General features: G+C 36.7%; 1 non-coding gene and 1 pseudogene across 1 annotated transcript; one reads left to right on the top strand and one right to left on the bottom strand.

Moving 5' to 3' along the window:
* Positions 1-22,093, top strand: part of LOC127191962 (probable ribosome biogenesis protein RLP24) — a 133,573-nt pseudogene extending 111,480 nt beyond the window's left edge.
* LOC127192492 (small nucleolar RNA SNORA38) lies at positions 13,761-13,889 on the bottom strand. The gene has a single exon (XR_007830977.1). It is a non-coding gene; the product is annotated as a small nucleolar RNA SNORA38 (small nucleolar RNA).
* Positions 22,094-23,512: the final 1,419 nt, after the last annotated feature.

The raw sequence follows: 23,512 nt of genomic DNA, 5'->3' as shown, positions 1-23,512 counted from the left end.
TGATAAAACACTGCGATCCAGGCAATTTATAAAGGGAACATATAATGTGAAGTACAGTTTCAGAGGGGTTGGATCAGTGAGGAGTGTGCAAAGGCACAGTGTCAGGAACAGTTGATATCTCAAATCTCTAACTGCAAGCAAAAGACAGAAGCATACTGAGAAGGTCCCTTAATGACACACCTCCTCCAACAAGACCATGGGCTCTAGTTATTTCTAAACAGTTCCACCAAATAATGATTCAATAGTCAAATGTATGAGATGATTGGGGCCATTCTTCTTCAAAACATTATAGCTATGTACTGGGAAAAGTTTTTAGTTATGCACTGTTGAGAAAAGCCTAAAAGAACAAATCACTGACCACACATGTAGAAATTGAGATTCAAGTTAAGTCTCAAAATCACCAAAAAAAAAAAAAAAAAAAAAAAAAAAAAAAAAAAAAAAAAGAAAGAAAGAAAACGTTTTTAATTTGGGTTCAATTATACACAAATTCCAAATCCAAACACCTAGATGTCAAAAGTGCCACGTACGTTATATTTAGGAGTATTTATGAGGCATCATCTACACTTTTCTCTGTGTCAAGTTCTCTTAGCTCAGAGAACACTGATAAAAATAACATCTCCATGGAAATATAAAATACCAATTTTTCTATATACCTTTAAAGAATCAATAAGATCTGAAAGTAATCTATTATCAAAATAAGGAACAAATCTGTACTGGCTGAAATGCCCTCTAGCGTTTTGCACACATGTTACTTAGATTATCTGTCATGCATAGAAGTGCTAAATATTAATAAGTAAAATAAAAGAATTAAGAAAAACGCAACAAACTGTCTCTGTCTTCTTCCTCTTTGGAAAGCTACTAATGTGCACTCCCGGCATACTCAGGTAATCAAGTTTATTCCTTCTCAAGTCTCTCATGGAGATGAAGACCAGGTAGCTTAGTTTTACAATGAAGCTTATTCGCTTAGGGGTTATTATATTTTAGGTTTATATAGATATTTTAAGCTGATAATAAGAAGCTGTGATGGAGATTGATTTATATTCAGAATTTTAGATGCATCAAGACAGGAAAGATGTTTTCTTCAAGGCTGTCAAATACAAATAGCCAAAACACTAAGAATGTAACATTTATATAATTCCTGATTGTGTCATGATCCTTCTTGCTAGAGGTATTTTATTGTATATTTGTGTAATAATATAAATGTATATGTAAAAAAATAAAACGTGTTAAAAAAAGAAAAACACAAGAAATAAATAATCAGTCTTACAATTCTGCAGAAAAAATATGAACTAAAGTCACCAAATTAAACTAGACCCTTCTTGGATTAAAAAAAAAAAGAAGAAGAAGAAGAAAAACTATTCCATTCTCTTCCATTCTCATCTTAACTTGCTCATATATGAAACTATACAGAAATTTATCCTGTAATAACTGATCAAGGGACTTATCAATGATGCAAAGTAAGCCCATGACATTTTAGTTTATGAGATTTAACTAATTATAACATTATGAGAATGTACAGCTCTCAGCTGCCTAGCTCCTGGCATTTTGACACCTAATTAAGCCATTCCAATCCATGGTTGCCTTTCTCACAATCAAGTATGTATACATTAAAGCACTAGTCTATTGACACCCCCTTTAGAAAATATACGAAGATAAAACTTTCAGGAAAACATTATAAAATATAGATTCAGTACATTTGGATAGGAAACACCCAATGAGATTTATGCATCCTGGTCTTGGTCCCAGGGGTAGGTTTTATTGAAAAGTGATACGCTGTGAGTGCTGAATGCACTAGCAGATGGTGGATTATAGATGTACACTAGAAAATGCATATCTCACTGATAGCCACAGGCCCAGAGGCCATGGATTTAATCTACCTAGACTAGTGTCTATGAAATTGTCAACCAAAATAAATACTCTCCTCTTTACAAACCCAAGTCTTACACAGTTACAGATACAAACAAGATACTATAGATTCAAAACTTGGAATGGGTTCTGAACATACAAATATCATTACTATTAACTTAATCAATGCACAACTATGTGATGACACATCTAACTATGGATTCACCCTTTTGTCCTTATTGACTCATTTCAGATTCACCACTAACAGGATATTACATCTTCATCTCCATTTCATAAGCAAGGGAAGCAAAGCTCAGGGAAGTTAGGTCATTTTCATAAAATCACACATGCAATAAAACTTATTATTTCTATTTTTATCAATATGCTATGCCATCACCATAAGGAAAATCATAGACAGTGGAACATAAAATAAGCACAATAACCTATTTCTTGCTGATACTAACAGTTTTTTTAGTATCATAAAAATGGAGCTTACACACAAAAGTGGGAAGAATCCCAAGTATATTTAAAATATCTGGCTTCCTTTGTAGTGTGTACCCAGTCTGTTATTACAGAATTTTATACTTACCCCCCATATGACTTCAATGCTATCATATATCTCTATTCTTCACTAATGCAAAATCCTAGTTGCAAATTAGTTACATAAATAAAACTTGGAATTGGGAATAGCCGTATCCCTTAAGGATACAACCTCCTACTGCACAGCCACTTACTCAGTCATATATATTGCTACTCTAGTCACAACAACTAAGACATTTTTTAGGCCTAAATGTTCTTTAACTGATGAATAGAAAATAAGCTGTGTTATGCAGTAGAGGTGGGTGGTGAGTGCAGGAGCATAGGAGAGGAGAATAGCAGGGTGAATGCCACCCGATGGAGGAAATTATAATGAGAAAATCTCACTAAAACACAGAAAGGTAGATAAATGCAGAAACAAAAAGAGGGAGGAAGTTAAAATAACAGCAGTGATGTCTGAAAAAGTTATAGGGAATCTACCTAAAAATACTTTGATATATCTTACATCTGTATAAATACACACAAATTTAAATGAAATTTTCATTTCTGGGCTGACAGTGTTTCAAATAACCAAACCATCATTTAAAAACAATAACAACTCTCTTCTTGGTAGCCTGCTATCCTTCCTCTGAGTGCCACCAGGTCTCCCCATTCAGGGGACGTGGTCAAATATGAGGCACCTGAGTACTTGTGAAAGTCAGACCCCACTCTCCTGTGGAGAATGTCCTGTCCATTGGCAAGATCTGGGTAGGGGTTTGAAGTTTACGGCCTGTATTGTCCTTGGCTGGTGCCATAGTTTGAGCGGGACCCCTGGGCCCAAATCTGCCTATCATAATGTTCTACTTGTAGGTTTCTAGGATCCTCTGGATCCTTCAACTTGACACCCTATGAGCATATACAGGGGGAGGAGGTCCCCCTCAGTCACAGTCATAGGGGAGGGGAGAAAGGGGAAAATGGGAGGAAGGGAGGAATGGGAGGATACAAGGGAGGGGATAACCATTGAGATGTAATATGAATAAATTAATAAAATTAAAAAGAACCAATAAAATAAAATAAAATAATAAAAACAATAACAAAGCAAAACTGCAGAAAATGAGAAATCCTATTTTTAGTTGTTTGTCAGGGATGTCCGAAAGACTCCTAAAACACTATATTGTATTACTGTTGTCCTTTCTTTTCTCCTAGAGGTGGAAGATGATAAAGAAACCATGTTCTTCAAATATAGAACCCAGAGTCCTCTGAGATGGAACTTCCCTAAACACCACCTTCTTGAGGAATAGCTTTCATGATATCAGAAGGTAGCATGCAAGTGTCCAAAGGACAGAAACAACCAATATTCTTACCCAGATAACCACCTATGAACATAACAACGACATAAGTAAGGGTGTCGTAGTGGCACATATAAGTTGGTGGTAACCAAAAGCTCTCTTACTGGATTTGAGACTCATTTAACAAAAGCAAATTCTTGCCAGATGATTTGGAAATGTGATTTGGTGTATGCCTATTTCTAACTCTCATTAAAAAAAAAATGGAAACTTAGCCAAATACTCGGAGCTAGTGAAAAATGGATTTTGGAGGACCTACAAGTACCACTTTATTAAATAAGCATAATCCTTAGCAACATTCTAAATATTCATTTTTACATCCACAAATAAAGGTAGGCCAAACTCCTTGTCAAAGAAACTTCTTTTTGCAAAAGAAAAAGACCATTGTAGATAAATAAAATGAAACAAAATGCACAATTACAGAATCCAGTCTCAAGGGATGCATCTCTACAACTGCTGCCTCTGGAACCAAGTCTCATGGAACACTGAAGAAAAGGTGGCAGAAAGATCATAATAATGAAAAGAACAGGCGTCTTCAGTGAAAACGTGCATCCTGAGAATTTAAGAAGCTACCCCCATGAAGTGTCACCAAAGTGAAGGCCTAAACATGAGCTGAGCATGGACCACAATGTACACATGCTAACGTGCATAGAAAGCCCACGAAGTCTCAGTCCTACACAAAGCACTGCAGAGAGTGAAAGGAAGTTGAAAGAGTGAGAAATAGTATCTCCAAGACAGAACATACCAATTGGGTATGCAATATCAAATGGTCAGCCTGGAAAACATACATACAGGTAACATTACATGGACTAGGCAGTTTGTACTTATGAATTAAAGATATATATGCATACATACATACATACATACAATTAATGAAAGGGAGGATATGGATTTGAAATAGAACAAGGAAGGGTATATAATAAGGTTTGGAGGGAGGAAAGAAAAGCGTGAAATAGTATAAGTATAGTACAATCACAAAAATAAAAGAAATAAATATTAAAATTAAGAATGAGTACTAGGGAGGTGTATTAAATATTTCCCTTTATCCAGGCATGTTGATACATATATGTGTATCAGGTAACACAAAGGTGGAGGCAGGAAGACCACCCTACTCAGATGTTTAGAGGAAATCTTGAAAATAGAGTAAGATCTCGTTTCAAAACAAGTATTTATGTTTTTCCCCATAGACCTGGGATGCTTTACACCTATGTCAGAGTGCTTCTTTGTTCCGTGGACAGGAGTTAAGGGAATAATACATAATAAGCTAAGGTTCTGAGACTAAGATACTGTGTGTTAGCTTAAAGGAGAAATGGAGACCCAAGGAATCTAAGAATCAGTGTTCAGTGAGAAGTGCTGTACAGTAGGCATGGCATGGTCATTTCACTCATGAGCTCACTGTAGTGGTGGCTTATTGAACAGAACCTGGCCAGTATCAAGCTAGACAAAATCCTGACACAGATGAAATAAGAATATTTTTGGTGTCCCAGACAAGATATAATCATAAAATATATTCCAGATGAACTAAATGTTGACTATAAAAGAATTAAACCATGAATATGAAATATATACATAAATTTCATATATATATATATGCATATAAAAACTATTTTATATCACTTTATAATTCTGGAGAATAATAGCAGATGGCAATGAAAGTGGTGGTAATGATGTGGACATATATGTGTGTGTTACATACATTCATATTTTGAATGAATATGAGTATATATATTATGAATTATGTAGACTCCTATGAGAATTTAGAAATCAATCTTTTCATTGCCAAATCCAAAGTACCTGTAAGACTATTTGCCATTCTGCTAGGGAAAATAAAAGTATGTGTATAAAATAAATTAACAACAAAAGCTTTCTACTCTACCTTTTTTATATATAGTATAATAGCAATTTTAAAATGTAGAACAGGGCAATATATTAGAAAATAAAAAAAATAAAAAATAAAAAAAGAAAGAAAGAAAGAAAAAAAATAAGAGAAATTTAACTTCAAAATCCTATTATTGTTGAACAAGATGGGCCAAGTTAAGAAAACCAAGTAATATCTACTTTTGAATTCACACCAGCATGCCATCTATCACCAAAGTACATAGATTCTCTGCCTCACACACTTCCTGCATTTAGGAGCCACCAGCTTCCCCCAGATCCCTTCAGATGTTGTTTACTCCATGTCCGTTACTTCCCTGGCTCTGCTAGGAAAGAGCCTCATCATCTGGACTGTACTCAGTGCTCCATATACTTGCAGCCTTTCGCTTTCATCCTTTGCAATTATTATGTGGTAAAGGAGTCCTTAACCATTTACCTGTGACCAGGTCTTAGAATTGATGCTGGGTACTCTGTGGTACCTGCTACGCATCGGTGCAAAGCTTTATACAATACTGCTCTGACAATAAACAATGACGTGAACTGGAGATTCTGCAACCTCATTCAAACTTTGGCAGATTCTTTCTGATTCCACCACCAATAGCATCATGGAGCATTGACAATGCCCTCTTGCACAATCTATGCTTGGCTAAGGAATACCTCTGATCATATGTGTGTATTACAGTGCTCCAAATATTATCTTTTTGCTTAGAATGATCTTTTACCCACTCTCCAGTCTAAGAAATACCTGCTCATTCTTCAGAGATTGTCTCCTACGTTTTTAACATGAGGACCACTGCTCTATCTATAGTCAGCATTCCTACAGCACTTTGCTTTTAGGAATCTTTCTCATCCTGTCAGTCTTAGACTACATCTCGGATGGAGGGAAAGAGTTCCGTCACATTAAACAGACTGCAAATTCCCGAGGGGGAAAAAAGGACTGTAGTTTACTCCTTCTATGTCCAAGTCTTGTCACTGTGCTTTCCAAGTAAGTTACAACAGAAATATTGTTTGGGTATGTGTTGATTAATTTTCATTAGCATATATAATGTTTTATTACATCATTTCATACATGTCATTAAACTCTGCTCATATTCTTTCTTCGCTTCTGTCCCCTCTTGCTGGTCCCCTTTCTCTCTGGAATAGTATCCATTCTGATTTTAGGTATCTGTCTCTGTCTTTATCATCTCTATCTCTGTCTGTCTGTCTGTCTGTCTCACATACACACACAATCAAATTCTAATTCACATGTGAAATACAACAGATATTAGTTTTTCTTTTCTGTCATCTTTCCCCCAACTCATGTCCATTTAGCACCATCTCTCTTCTTGTTTAGCTCCCCTTGTACTTTAGTATCCCTATTCTATCTAATTTCCCCGTATAGGGAAAAAGACAGTACGATCATCACTTCTATTTTCCTGCAAATGACATAATTTATGTTTTTAAACTCCTGCGTTAAAATCTAATGTGTATGTACACAATTTTCTTTACCTACCCGTATTTTCAATTATATCTGTTATGTGTACATTATTTTTAATATTTTGATACTTCTATGGTAAACATGGATGTGCAGGTAGGTAGCTCTGTGCTATGCCAGCTGAGATTCCTAAGGTAATGAAGTTAGGACAGGTACTCATTAGATAGTAGAGTTCATTAGATAGTATAGTTTTCCTTTCGCTAGTTAGCTGAGGAATCTACATACTGGTTGTCATGAAGGCAGTGCTAGTTTCCAATTCCCACAGCTCCGCTATCATTTCTTGTTAATGTTTCTTGATGATAGCCATTCAGACTAGCATTAGATATAATATCAGAACAGTTCTGTTTGCTTTCCCTAATTGCTGAGGTTGTTGAGCAAGTTTTGATAATCTTTGGGCATTTGTACTACTCTTTTGATAATTTCCTATGATGGTCACACCAGAAAAGAATACAGCAAAAGTAAAAGTGATTGTTTTAGTTTTGAATCCCTATATTAATAGCTATCCATCAGTGAAATACAAAACAACATGGTAGGTATTGAAATTATGGATGATGATGGTCAAATGGAGACAAAATATGGTCTTATTGTTAGGAAACCACGTTTGAAAGCAAAACGCCAAAGGAAAAGGTTAGCCATTAGGAAAATACAAGATTATAAACTGGTTAAACATATTAAAAGAAAGTGTTTAAAATCACAGTTTTTTAATATTTCTTTTGTATTAGCAACAGTACATGCCAATATTTTACATTTTTATTTTTATTTTTATTATTTTTTTACATATACATTTATGTTATTACACATAAAAAATAAACTACATACAGCAAGAAAAACCACAAACAATCAGGAACTATAGAAATGTTACATTCATGGTGTTTTGGCTATTTGTATTTGGCAATCTTGAAGAGTACATCTCTCCTATCTTGGTGAGTCTAAAGCTCTGACTGTAAATCAATATCTATCATTTGGTTTAAAATTAAGTGTGGTGAACTATAGAGAAAGAGAAAAGAATAGATGGAATCAGTTTCTTCTTCCCATGTGCCTGTGGTTTCATTTGTTACAATTGGTTCAAATTACTTATGTACCCTTAAGGAGCTCAGTGTGGTTGTTTGTAAAAAACTAAAACATTTTAAATCAGCAAACCAACCAGAAGCAGAAAAGGATCCTTGAATATCCCATTAATAAAATATCAACCAAAATTAGAACTGTCTCAGGAGCAGTCGTAACAACTACTGAAAGGTAAATGTTTACCACTGAAGTGTTGAGGTCCATAACCCACTGCTAATCCTGAGTCCCTACTGCATTTCTTTTACTGTTTTTCTATTGTAAAGGTTTCCCATAGAACATATTTTGATCACATTTTTCTCCTCCCACAACTCCTTTCAGATTCTCCCCACCTCCTTACCTACTCAACTTTATGTTCTCTCTCTCTCTCTCTCTCTCTCTCTCTCTCTCTCTCTCTCTCTCTCTCTCTCTCTCTCTCACTCACTTTCAAACACACACACACACACACACACACACACACACACACACACACACACACACAGACCAAAACAAACAAAAAAGAGTAAGGTAAAAAATAAATCTCCCGACAAAACATGAAGCTGATGATTTTTCTTTGTTAGTACTATCAATTCTAAGTAGCTTCTTGGTTAAGGGTGGAAGCCTGTGTCCACTGTCTCCTCTCATGGCTGGGACCCCATGAGGCTAGAATTCTGTGCCTGTAAGTACCTTATGTATTCTTTTTTTTCTTATGTATTATTTCACAAGCTCTGTGAGTTCACATGTGCCATGAGTCCTGTTGTGTCTGGAAGATACTGTTTTCCTTAGAGTCAGCTATCATCTGGCCCTCAGAATATTTCTGCCTCTGCTTCCTCACAGATCCTGTAGTTCTGGAGACAGCGGTTTTTGCAGAGGTGCAATGATGGTAAAGGTGGAGAAAAGAGCTTTCACATGTATATTGAACAATTCTTCTACTTAATACATAGGTTAATTAAATTGCTTTTTTCAGTATAAGTAATGTTCAGAAGCAAACACACACACACACACAAAAAGAGAGAGAGAAAGAGAGAGAGAGAGAATATGACAGTTTTTTTAAGCAATCAGTATCCACCAGCCAGGACACAAGGAGTATATTGTCTTAACTATATATTCTATCCAGCCTTCTGAGGTATACAAAATTCCAGTAGTCCTGCTCTGTTTGTTGAGAGAATCTTCCTGCTACATAATCCCACGGCAAAGCATTTAAATTTTCAAACTGGGGTTGCATAAAAAGAGGACTGGACTTTCCCCCTTTGTAGGTGTTCATTTCAATGTATCAATCATGGTAAGAGAGAGCCTTGAATTAGAAGTGTTAGTCAAATGGACATCCATGACTGAATACCTATGTTGAATCAGAGACAGGAGAAAGCCGAGACACAGAGGTAACAACACTATTCTCTCAAATGTATTTAAATTAAATACAACCTAAACTTTCATTTATCCGCCTAAAGCAATTCTGGGGATTATCAAGCAAACAGAAAGTGCTTTGGCTGACTGGCTTTGTTTTGCTTCTGTGACTGTATGAGGCGGGAGAGTCTCTTTATCAAACAGTGCTAAAGCAAAAGGCTTTCGTCCTTGCCAGGAGAGTGACTTCAATAATTACCAAAGGAGCAGGAGACAGGAGCGCCTTCCAATTAACTTCTGTTACAGAGTGCTGTTGACTACTCGCCTGACAGCCAAGCACAGATGGAGGGAAAGGCGAGCACACTAGATTTCTTTGCATTTCATAGTTCACAGATTAAAGGCAGTGTCAAGAGCAAGTCAGAATGGAGGAATTGATTTCTTTAGCACTGAGCGTGTGGCAGAGGGCCGCTTCTGAGTCATTACAAACAAGGCACAGGGACTTTAATATTATGTTCTGTTTCTTGGTATACAAATCAAAACATTTTTCCCCCTTTCAGGTGAACTCATTCTGAAAGACTCACTGGTAGAAAGTAAGTGTTAGCCAAGCCTCTTTAAATTCAGACTATGTAAGCTCTGTGGTAGCTCTTGTAAGCTCAGTGACTTTGGCTCAAAGCTTGCCTTAAGATTAACATTGAGTGAAAGGGCAAGCAGCCACTGGTCCCCTGAAAGACAATGGAGAAAATGATAGAATGAAAAGAAAGCAATGTTAATAACATGAGTAAATAGTAATAAAAAGGAGCAAGAGTAATAAACCCTCATGGTATTTGCATAAAAACAGACAGTTTTATGGAAGGAATCAAATTGAGATTGGGAAATAAAACCAAACATCTATGGACACTTGATTTTGACAAAGAAGTGAAAAGCATACAATAGGATAAAAAGAAAGCATTTTCAACAATAATGCTGATCTAACTGGATGTTCCAAGAATAAAATGCAAATAAATCCATATTTATCACATGGAACAAAACTCAAGTCCAAATAGATCAAAGACCTCAACATAAAACTGGACACACTAAATCTGGTAGAAGAGACAGTGGGCAATAGCCTTGAACACATTGGCAGAAGAGACAACTTTCAGAACAGAACACCAAACAGCTCAGGCACAAAGAACAACAATTAATAAATGAGACTTCATGAAGCTGAAAAGTTTCTGTAAGTCAAAGGGTACTATCAATAGGACAAAGTGGCAGCCTTCAGAATGGGAAAAGATCTTCACCAACCCTACTTCTGACAGAGGGCTAATATCCAAAATATATAAAGAACTCAAGAAACTAAACACCAACAAAGCAAATAACCCAGTTAAAAATGGGTATAGAACTAAAGAGAGATTTCTCAATTAGGCATCTCTAATGGCCAAGAAGCACTTAAAGAAACATCTTTGGTCATCAGGGAAATGCAAATCAAAACCACTCTGAGATTCTACCTTATACCTGTCAGAATGGCTAATATAAAAACTCAAGTGACAGCACATGCTGGGTAGGATGTGAAGCAAGGGGAACACTCCTCTATTGCTGGTCGGAGTGCAAATTTGGACAACCATTTTGGAAATCAATCTAGTGGTTTCTCAAAAAATTAGGAATAGTTCTACCACTAGATGAAGCTATACCATTCCTGGGCATATACGCAAAAGATGATCCGCTATACACAAAGACACTTACTCAACTATGTTCTTAACATCTTTATTTGTTTTTTGTTTGCTTGTTTGTTTTGTTTTATTTTGTTTTGAGACAGGGTTTCTCTGTGTAGCCTTGGCTGTCCTGCACTTACTTTGTAATAGCCAGAAACTGAAAAAAAAAAAAAAAAAAAACCTCTATGTCCTTCAACCAAAGAATGGATAACGAGAATGTGGTACATTAACACAATGGAATACTACTTAGCTATTAAAATCAAAGACATCATGCAAATTTCAAGCAAGTAGATGGAACTAGAAAATATCATCCTGAACAAGGGAACCTAGCCCAACTTGAGACCCACCCCATGGGAGAGAGCCAACCTTTGACATTATTAATGATGTTCTGTTATGATTGCACGCAAGAGCATACCATAATTGTCTGCGAGGCTTCATCCAGAAGCTGATGAAAACAGATGCAGAGATCCACATCCAAACAACAGGCTGAGCTCAGCATGTTTAGGAAGGATAGAGGGAACCAGAGGGGTCTAGGACATCACAAGAAGACCTACAGAGTATACTAACATGGGCCCATGAAGACTCACAGAGACTGAACCACCAACTAAACAGAATGCATGGGCTAGACCTAGGCCCCATATTTATATGTAGCAGGTATGCAGTTTGGTCATCATATAGGTTACCTAAAAATGGGAGTAGATGCTGTCTCTGACTCTGTTGCCTGTCTTTGGATCCCTGTCCACTAGCTGGGCTGCCTAGTCTGACCTCAGTGGGAGGGGATGTACTTAGATCTTGATGTGCCAGAGTAGGTTGGTACCCTCTGGGAGGAGGGACTCTCCTCAGAGAAGAGGAGGGGGCAATGAATCAGGTGGGTTGTGATGGGTGGACTGGGAGAAGAGGAGGGAGTTGAGGCTGCTATTGAGATATAAATAAATTAATAAAAAAATTTCTGCTGGATTTTCATCCAGTGACTCTTTCCTAATACAGCCTTTACTATGGTGATGGAAAATCTTACTTTGCCAATTACTATAACTCATCTACATTAGCCAGTAGAATCTTACAACTTTATAATCCTTGAAATGTAGAAGTCTTTTGTATCTGTAAGCAAAAAACTAATGGCCTACAGCTGAGGCAGGGAATAGAAGGTGGGATATCTGGCAGGCAGCAATGATTCTGGCATAGAACCAGTTGTGATACATTCATTAATCAGATAAGATGTGAGGAGAACACAAGTGTGGTACATAAGCACAGGTAACCAGCCACATGACAGAACTTGGATTAGAATAAATAGGTTATTTTAAGTTATGAGTGAGGTATATAGTCTAAGTATTTGTAAATATATTTTAAATCTCACAAGTCTTTAGTCTTGAGCTTACGGTCAGGATTAAGCCCCCTACTGACCCCCGTTTAATCAAATGACTGATGTATTGGCTTGATTTATTTGTAATTAATGTAGCCAAATTAATTCCATTTTTTCAGTGGTATATAACTTGTTGTTGCACTTAATTATTTCAGTAATATATATTATAGTAGATTGGAGCAGTGAAAAAGTGAGTAGTGAAAAGAGCTAAACCCTGTGCTGTTGTGACAGGACTTCTGGGTTTTTAACAGCACTTTCCTAATTTCTAGCATTATAAGACAGGATCACTTCAAATTCTTGAAAACAGTCTCATGTTTATGCTTCCATATTTCATGAAAGTGAGAAAGTATAGAGGTATAGAGGAGAGAGTTTGAATTCAAATGAAGGGGGTATCACTATAAACAGCAAGTAGATTATCTTGTGAAATAATAATCTTCACATCAAAGGAGTTTTAACAAATGGAAAAAAGGAAGTATAAAAACAAAGCAATTCATTCAAGTAGGAAATTGTATATTACACAATTTTAAGTCATCTTGCCAAGGTTGACAGTCTCCATTAGCTAGTGTTCTTAATAAACTTCAAGCGGGTGTATGTGAAGAACTTTTATCATGACTGATAAGATGAAATTCCATAACTCCGTGTGCTTGATCATTCCTTCCTCATTTTGCCCTGTTTATACCCCGGCCCCTGGAAAGGTAGCACAAATATTTAATTTCCAGGCTAATGGTTACAGAGGATTTTGTCCATCATAGTAGCGAGGACTAGATAGCTCACAAAACAGCAGGCAGAAAACAGGGAAGAGAAATTTGCCAGCTTTCTTTCCTTTCTACTTGTACATTGTATGGATTCCTAGCTCATGGAATGGTGCCACCCCCTCCTGATGGCATTTCTTACCCTTTGAAATTCTTCTCAAACTGTCCTCATAGATATATTTTGTGATGTACATCAATCTCATAGGTCATTTTAAACCCACTGAAGCTAACAACGAACACGAACCAGCACAGAACAATCTTTTCAATCCATGCAAGAGAAAGAACACAATGAAAGAGAACATCCAGGCAGTGGTGAAGGCCAGCCAGTCACAAACCTGACACATTCACACAGTGTTTTTCATTAACACTGTTAAACTAAAAGTTAAAATTTCTTAGTGCATTTTCTGAAAGCTTGGAGAACAGAAACTAGACTTGGTGCTAGGTGTGTAAATCACAGTGGTATGATGGCTTCAGATAAGGACTGTGAATGAAGAACTACTTTTTTTTTTTTCTTCCTCTCTGTCTTGAAGGATGGCAAATCCTGACCCTGCAGGGAGGAAGCTGGCCCCAGCTCTTTCAAATCCACGTTTCTTTGCCTCTGATTCTTATGTGTCAAAGGACAGAGAACCAAAAATATTACTTGTAAGAGGATATGAATTACTACTCAGTTCTTAGTATTAAGATACTTCTGATCAAGCCATGGGTTTGTTTCTCACATGGATTTATCTATTCTCCAATGCTATTTTCCCTTCCTATTTTCTTTATTTTTCAACTTTTATTGTTTATTTTCTTTATTTAATTTCCTCATTTTTTATTTCTTCTTTGATCCTTCTTTCTTTCCTCCACCTGTACCAAGGAATAATTTTAAATCCTAGTTTTGATACTTGGGAAATGACTCTTTTCCTACTACAGGGTTGCCTGGTCCAGCCTTTATATAATGGCTTTCATCTTGCTGTATTGCATTTTGTTTTGTCTTGTTTGGCTGTCTTCTTTGGAGAAAACCTGCTGTTTTATGAAAAGGAAGCAGAGGAGGGCTGGAAAAGGGGGAGTGGGGAGGTCGCAATGGCTGAGAATAAGTGGAGGGAGGGAAAACTGTGGTTGAGATGTATTTTAGGAGAGAAGGACTGTTTTCAATGTTTTTTAAAAAGTATCTGCACTTACTATATCATAGCTGAAGTAAATTCAGAATACTGGACAGCAGGAAGATGCATATGGATTATATTTTCTGTATGCACAAATATACAAAGTCAAATATCAATACAACCAATTTTTCTGTAATGTAAGGATTCACTATCTTAATAGCACATATATATGTAGCATAAACAACACAAAACAAAAAACAGGTGCTATTCAGCCCTCTCCATGTCTCTATAGTCAGGGCGATAATCCATGTGTCCAGTCATTCCATTTCACAGTGTTCCTTGTACATGGCTCTCTTTACTCTGAAAAGAGTGTGCATTTTTTTTCCTGGTGAAATTAATGGGAGAGGAACAAGGGCAAGATCAGGAGTCTCATAACACTCTTCCCTCCTTGGGAAAACTTAAAGAAGTGGCTTTGCCCTTGGTGTTTTAGGTATCTTGTTTATAAGATGGGACAGTGATACATTCCCTGTTGAAGTTTCATACAGAGAAAAAGCATATAGCCACTGGTTTCCCCAAGCAAACTGACTTCATTGCACCATGACAACAAGTTTTCAAATGCCATCCACATTAAGTTGTACTGACTACATCAAGTGGCCACAGATTTTGTAAGATTCTGTATATATCTAATGCCTTATTTAAAGCAGAACATTTGCTCTGTTGAAAACATTCTCAGTCAGTTATGTTGTAGCTATCTCAATGTCATAATTCTTGACTTCACTTTCAGAAGAAATTTTTATATTCACAGTTAAAAGTATGATTAACCAAATATGGGGCACTAGAGTTTGTGTGAAAGTCAGTCCCCACTCTTCACTCTACTGTGGAGAATATCCTGTTCATTAGCTAGATCTGGATAAGGGTTTGAAGTTTACTGAATGTACTGTTCTTAGCTGATGCCATAGTTTGAGCAGGACCTATGGGCCCAGATCTGCCCATCTTAATGCTCTTCTTGTAAGTTCCTTGGACCCTCTGGATCCTTCTATTTCCCCATTCTCCCATGCTCCTCTCATCCCAATAGGATGTCCTCCCCTCTGTCCCACTTTCCTGGTAAGTGAAGACTTTCATAGGACATGCCTCTTGGGCTAGTGTCCAGATATAAGTGAGTATATACTGTTTGACTCTTTCTGCTTCTGGGTTAACTTATTATGATCCTTAGTGGAGAGTGAGGACTGACTTTCACATGAACTCTGGTGCCCCATATTTGACCATGTCCCCTGGATGGGGAGGCCTAGTGGTACTCAGTGGAAGTATAGCAGGCTACCAAGAAGAGACCTGATACCCTATAAGCATATACAAGGGAAGGAGGTTCCCCCAGTCACAGTCATAGGGGAGGGGAGTAAGGGGAAATGGGATGGAGGGAGGAATGGAAGGATACAAGGGAAAGAGTAACAATTGAGATGTAATATCAATAAATTAATAAAATTTTAAAAATCTAATTAACCACTTACTTATTGAAAATATCCTGGGGAGAGTATTAAATGACTTATTTTATAGTTGGAGTATCCTCAGCCAGATAATGGTTACGTCATCTGAGAGGAAAGAGGGGTCCTTCCAGTCAAGACAAAATGTAGCCTTGGACATATGTGTGACCCTTACTATGGGTTCTAATAATTTATTTTCTATATTGAGGAAGTATTCAGTACACAATGGCCTGGCATTTGAGCCCATACTGAAAGAGAGGTAGTTTGTGGTTCAGTTCTAAGATGTCGGGAACTTTTGCTGCCTTCCAGATTAGAGTGATCACACAGCTCCTGTGTGAACCTCACCGAATCTCTAGATGACAGTCATATCTCCCATACAGCAGGGTCTTGGCTCTGGTACAAACCTTTTCCACCTTTATGGATCTCCAGAATGTCCTTTTTTTTTTTAAACAGAGGACGAATAGATTAGGCAGATAGGGATATTATTAACCACATACATTTTCTTTGTTGTAGAAGACACTATTTGGTATTAAACATATATGGTTACTCTTTTTTTTTCTCCTATAAAAATGAAGTAACAAAGTTATTTTATACTTTTTTGTCAGCTCACTAAAACACGCTAAATGTGTCAAGTATCTCATTATATACTGATTATGTTAAGAAGGATTTCAACATAAAAAAGATAGCAAAGTCTTAAAACAAAATTCAATAATCACAATTCAGTGAAGAACCATGGATTTCTATTATCCAAACTTAGTGAGAAAAAAAAAAAAGCTGTTTGGTTATGTGGAGCGTGGGGACTGACTTTGGCATGAACTCTGGTGCATCATATTTGACCACTTCCTCTTGGTGGGGAGGCCTGGTGTCACTCAGAGAAAGAATAAGCAGGCTACCAAGATGAGACTTGATAGGCTATGACCATATTGTGGGGGAGAAGGTTCCCCTCGGTCCTAGACCTAGGTGAGGGGAATAGGGTGAAAGTGGGAGGAAGGGAGGAACGAGAGGATACAAGTGATGGGATAACAATTAAGTTGTAATCTGAATAAATTAATTAAAATTTAAACTAGCTATTTGGACTTCCATCAAAAAGGGCTAAAATTTGTAGTGGAGCCTATCCTCACTCACTGTCTGCCTTTCAAATTGTCTCTTGCTGAGACTTCCAATTGATGAACACAACTTGAAGCATGAAAAAAAGGGATTCATGATGTATCCTTGTTGGTTAGTTTCCCACTAGCAAAGAGATCGTTTGGAATGCCAAGAAGATACAGAGGGGAAAATGAAGATAACGGGAATGGTGCATCGTGAAAGCAAACAAAGGAAACAACGTGAAGGACATGTTTCTACTGTGGTTTTAATTCAAAATATGATCACATGCAGGCTTAGTGGCTTTGAGTCTGACCTTCTCTGCTCATTTATGTGGCCAAAATAAGGACAAAAACAACAGCCACGCCAAAGTTGTTGGGTTTAATCAACGTGAAGCAATATTCCTTTTCATATTAAACTAACATCAGCTTTCTCCTATGTTTTGAGGCATCCTATGAAAATAAAGGTAGATTTTAGCTGAATAAATTTAGTTGAAAATTGACTTTGTCCTGTTCTTATTGGCATTAGTTAAATCATTAAGCCTTCATTTGTTAATTAGCCTGAAAACATGGTATTTATGTAATGTTCTCCCCTGTGTTTGCCCCCTCATGCTTCTTTTTAACCTTTTTGAATCTTAATTTGTCATATATAACAATGAGACTAGTAGCAACTACCACTGTGCATGGGGCATGGAATTAATTCACGAAAAAAGCATTTTCATAATGTTTACTAATATTATGACTAAGTAACACAAATATCAGTGAAAATCTATCAATGGTATTTGAGGAACTGTTCTTCAGTTTATTATCAATCCACTTGTAAATTAATACTTTCTATTTCATTATTAGTACTGCTACTTCATTTGGAACACGGTGATAACAGACTTATTAATAAGAGTTTTAATTAAATCATCAACAATGGAACCAAAGTTCAGCACTAAGAGAATTTGCTTCTAATAACATCAACTGAAAGTGATGCAATTTTGCAAAACAGCATGGTCAAAGTACAGACTCATCTCCAATACATCATATTTTGTACGACTGTCATCACAATCCCCATCACATAGACTACATGTTTACTTGCACACCATTTGGAATTAATTGATTACAGAACTGTTTAAAAATTGAAAGAAGGTACACTCAAATAGGTCTTTGTCTTACTTTGTAGAGATGAAGAAAGATGGAAAGTGAGAAAAAATAAGATCTGAAATTATTCTGTAATTAATTAATGCTATTCTATGAGGTAGAATACTTAAGTTGGATGATATAAACACACTCATCAAATCCTGTTGAAGTGATGATCCACCAAGATAAATAAATAAATAAATAAATAAATAAATAAATGCAGACATATAGCTTTCATAGGAAATAAGTCTTGTTTGCTACAAATAAAAGCCCAAAGATGATTGAAAATAAGTAATGATGTCATGATATCTTGATATCTTTAACAAAGAGAACAGTGTATGAAATATTTCACAAAATGTCCTCTGGACTCTCTGGTTCACACTTTTCTAATTCTGGAGTGATTTAAGTGATATGTAAATTGTTATGCCTGTTTTTGGAGTAAGAAAGATCTTTGGAGTATTCCTAAAATATGTCTCATTTAAAATAGTTTCATTCAAAATGGAAATTGATTAAAATGATGTGGTTATTTCACAGGGATGGACACAGACATCCTGGAATCAGAATTAGAAAAGTAAAGATTCAGGACACTATGTCTGTTATCTCTGTGGCAATCCATTCTATTGTCTCCCTCTAAAGAACTTCCTTCTGTCTTGGCATGAGAGGTCTGCATTCGCCAGGCTCCCTCTAGAGAATATTAGACAGAAACTGGAGTCCAAATTAGCAGTACACACTACCTGGCAAATTCTATGTTTCAAGGGGTTTTCTGTGGCTCATTCTTCTGGTGAGGGGTGATGCCACTTTAGTCTAGTCTAGCAAACTACAAAAGTGACTAAGATAGAACCATGAACACAGGCTATTAGGAACAGAGCAGAAATGATTCATGTTGGGAAAAAAGAATGGAGTACTTGTGGCAGCATCAGCATCAGCATATGCCAATGAAAAAAAAGGTTTTTTTTTTTGTTTGTTTGTTTGTTTGTTTTTGTTTTAGAAAGCATTGTGCTGAATTTTCCAAGATGGTGGTGGCAAGAGTGTACCATATCTGAGTGGCAGGACAGAAACTAACGATCCCGTGAGTAACCTAGTGCCTCATGCTAAAACACTTCCATGTTTCCTGGACAGAAGGGGATACCCTGGGACCTGGGGTCACACAGTTCCAGGACCCCCGTGACAGTGTCCAGCAGTGTGTTCTTCCTACGTCAGAATGACTCCACAGTTTCAAGGACTCTGCAGTCCAGCAACCAGACCTCAGATTCCTTCTGCTTGCCCCAGGGCAGTTCCCAGATACCAGAGGCAACATCCCAACTCCTGATCCACAGTCCCACTAGTCCCCCAGGGTAGATCGACTGATTAATAGGTTCCACGATAGTAGAAGCCAGTCCAAGCTGACTGCTGCATACATAGCCTCTGCTCTGGTAGAAATCTCTGGGTACCCTGTTCATATTCCACTGGTCTTTCCCTGCTATCCTGAAGGGGGTTACATACTCCAGAGACTTGCATATCCAGCTGTCAAACAGATCCACTAGCTCTCTTGTGGAGACATTAGGTCCTCACTGAATCAAAAAAGCCAGAGAAACCTGATAGATTCTGTGAACAAATAGCCAATGCTACAGACAACTAGATGGCTAAAGGCCAGCATAAGAACACAATCAAGAAAAATCAGGGCAATATGACTTCCCAAGAAATCTTTCTATGGAAGAGTAAGCAGGCTACCAGGAAGTGATCTGATAAGCTGTGATCTTACAGTGGAGGATGAGGTCCCCTTCAGTCACAGACCTAGGGGAAGGGAATAGGATGAAAAAAGAAGGGAGGGAGGGAGGAAGAGGAAAATACAAGCAAGGGGATGACAATTGAGATGTAATCTGCAGAAAATAATTTTTAAAAAATTTAAAAATAGAATCCCCTCTAAACCACTGGATATTCCAATGCAGTGAAAACACAGGAAAATGACGTTAAATCAACATTTATGAAATTGTTAGAGGTATTTAAAGAGGAAATGAATAAATACCTCAAAGAAATACAAGAAAATAGTGTTAAACAAATAGAGGCTCTTAAAGGGGAAACAAACTCCCTCTGAAATACAGGAAAATACAGTCAAACAAGTAGAGGCTATCAAAGACATACAGAAAAATACAATCAAACAGATGAAGGAAATGAATGAAATGGTTCAAGACCTGAAAATTAAAAGAAAACCTAGTAAGCCCTGATATATAAAACTTAGAGAAGAGTACAGGAAGCACAGAGTTAAGCATCACTAACAGAATACAAGAGGTGGAAGAAAGAATTTCAGGCACAGTAGATATAATTGAAGAAATTGATACATCTGTCGAAGAAAGTATTAAATAGAAAAGAATGCCTGACAAAAATCAAGGACACCATGAAAAGACAAAATCAAGGAATAATAGAAGAAAAAGAAGACACCAGGCTCCAGGGACCAGAAAATATTTCCAAGAAAATCATGAAAGAAAATTTCCCCAACCTAAAGAAATAGATGCATTTAAATATAAAGAGGCCTACAAAACACTAAATAGACGAGACCAGAAAAGAAATTCCTCCCACTACATAAATATCAAAGTACTAAATCTACGGAAGAAAGAAAAGAAAAGGGAAAAGGTTAAATAACTTATAGAGGCAGACTTATCAGAATCACACTCAGCTTCTCAGCAGAGACTATGAAAGCCAGAAGGGCATAGGAAGATGCCACGGAGACATTAAGAGACTGCAGATGCCATCTCATAGAGGGATAAAACAATATATTTTATGCCAAAATCAAATTTAAACAATATCTATGAACCAAACCAGCCCTTGAGAAGATACTAGAAGGAAAACTCCAACCCAACAAGGTCAATTACACACAAGAAAATACAGGATATAGATAACATTGTAACAGAAAAACCAAAAGAAGACAAGCACACAAACATACTATCACCACCAAAACCACAGTAAAAGGAACTACTAATCATTGGTCATTAATCTATCAAAATAAATGGGGTCAACAGTCCAATAAAAAGATCCATGCTAACAGACTGGATATGTAAACAGGACCCATTATTCTGCTGCATAGAAGCAAAATACATCAGTAACAAATGCAGACATTAACTTAAGGGCTGAAAAAAAGTTTTCTAAGCAAATGGATCCAAGAAGCAAGCTGGAGTTGCCATCCTAATAACTAATAATAGACTTTCCACCAAAATTCTCCACCATGGATAAAACTAGACCTTGACAACAACAGAAATAACAAATGTTGATACACTCATGGAAAACTAACAAATCCCACTAGTTCAGGGAAGAAATAAGAAAGAAATTAAAGACTTCCTAACATTCAATGAAAATGAAGACACAACATTCCCAAACTTATGGGACACCATGAAAGCATGCTGAAAATAATCAAACTCAAGGCTGAAATCAGTAAGTTAGAAACAAAGAGAACAATACAAAGAATCAACAAAAGCAACAGTTGGTTCTTTGAGAAAATCAAGAAGAATGACAAATCCCTTGATAAACTAACTAAAAAATAGAGAGGCAGTACCCGAGTTAACAAAACCAGAAGTGAAAAGAGAGACGTAATGACAGATACCTAGAAAATCCAAAGAATCATTAGGTTTAAAAGATTGTGTTCCAAAAAAAATTGGAAAACCTAAAACAAAATGGATGAGTTTCTTGATATATTTCACACACCAAACTTAAATCATGATCAGGTAAACAGTTTAAACGCAAGGTCAGGTGGGCCAAGGCCTTCTGGAAAACAGCTGGCAAAGAGCTCACAGTGGATAACTCATTTGAATTTGAAAAACGTAGAAATGAACCTGTGAAATACCAGCGAGAGCTATGGTATAAAACCATTGATGCAATGAAGAGAGTTGAAGAGATCAAACAGAAACGCCAGACTAAATTTATAATGAACAGGTTGAAGAAAAACAAAGAGCTGCAGAAGGTTCAAGACGTCAGAGAGGTCAAGCAGAACATCCATCTCATCCGGGCTCCTTTTGCAGGCAAAGAAAAGCAGCTGGGGGGAAAAAAATGGTACAGCAGTTACAGGAGGATGTGGACATGGAGGATGCTTCCTAATGGTGCTGCCTGCAACCAGCCCCGTGGACACTGGAAATGAGTGGAAACACCTTGCAGTCATTGCGGACGAACATCATACCGTGGCCATGGTATATCGGCCCCTAATTGTGTCATACCAAAGCATTGTGATGTTACAATGGGGAATTGTGTTCTCAAAATAAGGAATGTAATGTTATAAGGAAAAATTATGATATGACAATGGGGCATTGTTATGTCCCTATTAGATATTATGTTGTCACAGTGGGGCATTCATTGTACAGTCAAAACTGTGATGAAATAATGATCATCACGATGCTTAAAAAAAAAAAAAAAAAAAAAAAAAAAGAGAGAAACAACACTTCTCGATCCTCATGTTGACCCTACGTGGGAGCTACCTAACAGACGCAGAGCATGAAAGGACGTGTATGTCACTTCCTAGCCGGCAGAAGCAATCCTTAAAAGCATTTTAATGTTATTCTTAATAATCCATTTTTGATGTTTTTAACAGCTGTTTTTTAAAGTTATAAATTTCTCATTAAACCAATAGTTATTTATGGTTTTTTTTTATTAGACCAGTGCTAAAATATAGTGTTTTAATACATGTAATCTAAAAGTTTTATGTCAATGTTTGATTATTTACATTGAACTCCTTGTGATGGAGATACTTGATGAACTATGATATTGAAATAAGCTATATGGTTCTTGATATAAATAGCAATACGGAAGACTTTGTCAGTTCATGCTTCAGCCCTGTGTTGGCTACGTCAGCATTTAAAGACATCTGAAACACAACTTCACCATCAACAAACCTAGCAGTTAGGAATGGTATAGTACCTCATTTTTAATATATGATTTTAGTGATAATTCATGCTCAATACATTTCAACTGCTACATTGATTAGTTACATTTTAGTTCACATTTTGTTACACACCACCATCTGGAAGTGTTCTTCTTTAGTAAACCCTTTCTCAAAAGAGAATATGAGTCGGCTGTAATGCTGTTGAAAGATGACTGTGGCTTGCTAAAAACATTTCTACTAAGGTATTCACACTAGGCTGAACAAAGGTTCTGACACACACACACACACACATACACACACACACACACACACAAATACATACTGTGGAATTGTCACTTAGCTTCCCTTGGGTTTGTTTAATCTAAAAAATGCAGATGAGAGCCCCTACCTGACATGAGTGGAATTCTTTTTTCTCTTAGGCATGTTAAATAGTATCATCTATTTTTCATGTCCTACATTTTCTTGTTCTCTTCATTCTAGAAATACTTCATTTGGATTTCTATTTGGTTTTAATTTTTGAATTTAAGTGCTCAGGATAGAAATTAGGCTCTTTCTAGGCACACATTCTAGTACTGAGTTACAGCCCCAGCTCACTTCAGAAAATTTTCTTTACATACATTTAATATTCTGAATTTACCATGCTGTTTCCCATTCTGAAATTCTA

Source organism: Acomys russatus, chromosome 7, assembly GCF_903995435.1.
Source record: "Acomys russatus chromosome 7, mAcoRus1.1, whole genome shotgun sequence".
Lineage (NCBI taxonomy): Eukaryota > Metazoa > Chordata > Mammalia > Rodentia > Muridae > Acomys > Acomys russatus.
This window is presented reverse-complemented; position numbering and strand designations above follow the sequence as displayed.